The sequence below is a fragment of the Capsicum annuum genome, chromosome 8, assembly GCF_002878395.1.
Source record: "Capsicum annuum cultivar UCD-10X-F1 chromosome 8, UCD10Xv1.1, whole genome shotgun sequence".
Lineage (NCBI taxonomy): Eukaryota > Viridiplantae > Streptophyta > Magnoliopsida > Solanales > Solanaceae > Capsicum > Capsicum annuum.
In genome coordinates this window covers 101,184,932-101,189,179 of record NC_061118.1, presented here as the reverse complement: position 1 = coordinate 101,189,179, position 4,248 = coordinate 101,184,932, and the positions used below count along the sequence as shown (strand labels likewise).

General features: G+C 29.1%; 1 long non-coding RNA gene across 1 annotated transcript; it reads left to right on the top strand.

The window, feature by feature from the left end:
- Positions 1-1,467: 1,467 nt before the first annotated feature.
- LOC124886394 lies at positions 1,468-3,324 on the top strand. Its single transcript, XR_007043510.1, has 2 exons — positions 1,468-1,669; positions 2,511-3,324. It is a non-coding gene; the product is annotated as an uncharacterized LOC124886394 (long non-coding RNA).
- The last annotated feature ends 924 nt before the right edge of the window (positions 3,325-4,248 follow it).

Below are 4,248 nucleotides of genomic sequence, written 5' to 3'. Positions count from 1 at the left end.
GATACCATTTGTAGAGGGTACAGATGTGGATAACTTGTGAAATAGATCTATTATATGTATAATGGATCTGTTTTTCTTTGTGCGTGAATATTCCTTAACTTCTCTATATATTTTTATTTTAAGTCTATTTATGTTAGTTTTATCGATATGCATATCTTGGGGGGTCTTAACTTCTCTATATATTTTTATTTTAAGTCTATTTATGTTAGTTTTATCGATATTCATATCTTGGGGAGTGATTATATGGTAATTAGTTAAATGCTTTATATAGTATTTGGATGAAAATCATTTCATCTCGATAAGGCCGGTTTCAGGGGAAAGCGACTACTAATATAAAACAATTCTTACATAATTAATTAACATATTTTATAAGTTTGGTTTTAGAATTATAATATATATATATATATATATATATATATATATATATTACACATCTTATTTAAATAAAATCAAAAATATCATTGATGATGATGATTGAAGAATATATATCACTCTTTATCTTTTATCATTAATGATAATAAATGACAGGCGAATCATGTTGTAAGATCAAATGATATTTGGCAGCACTTGTAAATTTTTTTCTCAAATATTTAATTTTAAATAAATAATTTAAAATATTATAATAGATATTTAAAATAAATTTTCTCTATAAAATAATTTTAGTAGTAAAAGTCTATTAATATGTCATTTTTGGTCATTTGTCTCTCAAAAACACTTCTTGAAAAAGATTATCAAAATACAATCTGTTTATCAAAAACACTTTTCAAATGAATTTATCAAACACACATTATTTTTTTTAAAAAAAACACTTTTATGAAAAGCTATTTTATAAATGTGATTCTCTAATAAACGGTTTTCTAACAATAATTTCAAACGAGCTCTACATCTATGCCTCTTTTTTTGTGGTTAAGTAGAGGTTATTTTGAAAAAGTACACAAATATTTGAATTTCATAATAAAAATGTAATAGGTATAAAAACGACTTCATGATGATATTGATACTAAAAAAAAAACAAGAATAAAGTTTTTGTAGCAACTTCTAGAGTTGATTATTTCTTATAAAAAGTGGATTAAATTATTTTTCATGATTCACAATTATTTAATCGACTGACCAAATATGTAACTTGTTCGTTTTATAATTGGCCACAATAGGCCCTTAAAGAGTTGCTGAAGAAAATGGGCTCCACAGTCCGAGCATGATTATGGGGATTGATAATGCTAATACACTATGTTGTAAGCATATATATATATACATACATACATACATACATACATACATACATACATACATATATATATATATATATATATATATATATATATATATATATATAAAAGATTAGAGGTTGTTGATGTGGCATGCCTCAATGATTAGAAAGTCTATTTACCTTTTTCTTGATTTTTTAAAGTTATTTTTGTTCAATTTTAGTTCATTACAATGAGTTTTTCTAATTAAAACACCCATTAATTATACTTTTGTCATTACCAAGCACCATTAATTAGGAAAAAATGTTGATCTTCCTCCTTTTTCTCTCCTTTCGGTTGTTGTCATTTTACTTTTTGTATCCTCTCATCTGTTGCCATTGCTATGTATATGATTTTTTTCTCCATTCATTCAAAACCTGATTCTTTCTCCATTTCCTTCTGCAAGGTACAAATAACACAACTAGGTAGGTATTTTTTTCTATAGCTTCGAACCTAGAGGAGTTTATTTTAATTGATGTTGATTGATATGATAAAATGGGATCTGATGATGATTTACTTCTTTATGGACTATAACTTCATTCTATTTACCAAATGACATCTTTGACACTTAAATTTGAAAAATAGATTTGAATCTAAGGTAATTTTTTCTTATTGATGTTGATTGATCTGATAAAATGTGTTCTGATGATACTTTGCTTCTTTATGGACTATAATCTACTTCATTGTATTGGCAAAATGACATCTTTGGCACTTAAATTGAAAAAATATTTCAGGTAAAATTACAAAATGGACATGAGATAATAGTGAAGAGGGAAAGGTTTTCCACCAGGTCCATGGGAGTACAACTTATTGAAAGCTCTAATATTAATAGCATTCCGAAAAAAAAAGAAATGTTTATAAATTAAGAATTTGTTAGAGTCTGATTGGAGTGCTGACATACGAGTTATCTTTTGCTTCTTACATTTTGATTTTCCATTTCAACACTTCAACACTATATATCTTTGTTTGGTTGTTATGATCTAATAAATATGTTGTATTTATTATCTATGTTTTTGGTGTTTGACCTAAAGACAATGAATGTAAAAGAAATGAGAAGTTGCATAAATCAGTTAATTATAAAACCTGGACTTCATGGAATTCGGTTAACTCTCCCTGTTGCCAGCATCACAATCGCCCAACCCCAACCCCAAAATAAAGTTGATTTCACCCTAAAAATAAATTTGTGTGTTAGTAAATAATTAAGGATTTAATTTGGTTATGTCTCTATAAACTGCAAACCACTGAACTTTTGATAACTAATGACAGCTATAGTAAAGGTGGTGACCAGAACTTCTGCAAGCCAGAGTAACATTAGTTGTGCGATGTTTGCCAGTTGGGAAGACTTTAGACCAAAAATATTTTTGACCTGATAATAATGAGAATGGTTGTGTTGGTCTAGCAACTTTGACAATTATGTCATACAACATCTTTTTGAAGGAATTTTGTATAGATATTGAAAAGGCTTTATGATTATTCAAAACTTGGGAAGATCCCAACAAATGTAGTAATCTACAAAATATTAGAACTGGGACATACATGACAATATATTTCCAATTATTTTTCTCTGGCTTATCTTTTTCCTCTTTATGTAGTGTTGGATTTAGCTGCGTATGGTAGTAGCTTTCAGTTAACAGGCTGATATATCTTCTTAGATAGTATAGACTATTCTAATGGAGGTGTCCTTTGTAGGTTCCATATTCTCTATTTGATCTTGCTGGCATAATATGTGGACAATGTGGGATCCCATTTTGGAAATTCTTTTTTTTCACAACTTTTATTGGAAAGCCTATCAATAAAATTCACATTTTTTAGACTTGCCTATTTATTTGACATGATTCTCATAGAGATGTGTTATTTGACTATCCTTCTGAAGACCGTATGTATAATTTATGTTTGCAACAATCAACTTCTTAATTTAGTGGACACCAAGTTGATTTGGATGCTTAGTTTTATACCTGGTATTAAAACCAGGTTACCCAAAACCATTGCCAAGATCTATTCCATGAAAGACAAGTATATGGCCACTAAAACTCCTTCAATATCAAATATAAAGGCAATAATTTAGCTAATTCTATTTTTATATGCTTAAATATTTCTATTAGTGATCTTTCTTGGGCTAAATTGAATAAATTTTGGCTTGCTGATTCATTAGTTTATGGTTGTTCATCTTAATTTAAACTCATAGTCTTTGTCAGGTGAACAAATGGGATTTCTCATTGCTTTTAATTTGGAATAGTGTGGTTACAATCATGCTACTACACTTTTTCATTAAGATTGTAAATGCTACTGCACAATGGTATTTGAAAAAACAACAAAAAAAAGAATTGGCTGCTCTGAAGAATAATAATTTTGAGGGCAATCAGATAATCCTTTTCACTCTTATCGATTGTTTTTTCAAGCTTTTCTTTTTAGCTATCTACCTTTGTCAAATGGTTAGAATTAGGGTAATACAAAATGATTGGTGGCTTTGGTTATTATGATAAAAAATACTTGGAGACTTGGCACCAACAAGTCCATTTTAGAAACTTTATGTAACGCCCCAAAAAAGGGTCCCGAGACATCACACGGTGCTCAAGACTACAAGTAGCCTTAAGCTAACCCTGTAAGCCTTCAACTAAATTTGAAGCTCATAATAAAGGAATATAGATATATAATCAAAGATAAAATGCGAAACTCTGTCTGAGCTAATTTAAAATTATTTGAACATGATATCTGAAAATATTAGACTTAAAAGTATGGACATTCAACACAGGAAATATAAGTCATAACTAGCAGTCTGACAAGCCTCTACTACTAATAACTAGAGAGCTACTGGGACAAGCCTCCATCTGATTTGAACTGACTAAAAATACTGAATCAACTACTTTAATAAGCTAGAGGAAAATTGAAAAACTAGGTCCCAAATTATGAGGACTCACCAACTGTTGGGATGTAGATAGAGATGCTTGAAACACTCACGCTGCTGAAACTGAGCACCTGAACCTACATTATGAGACAATGTAGC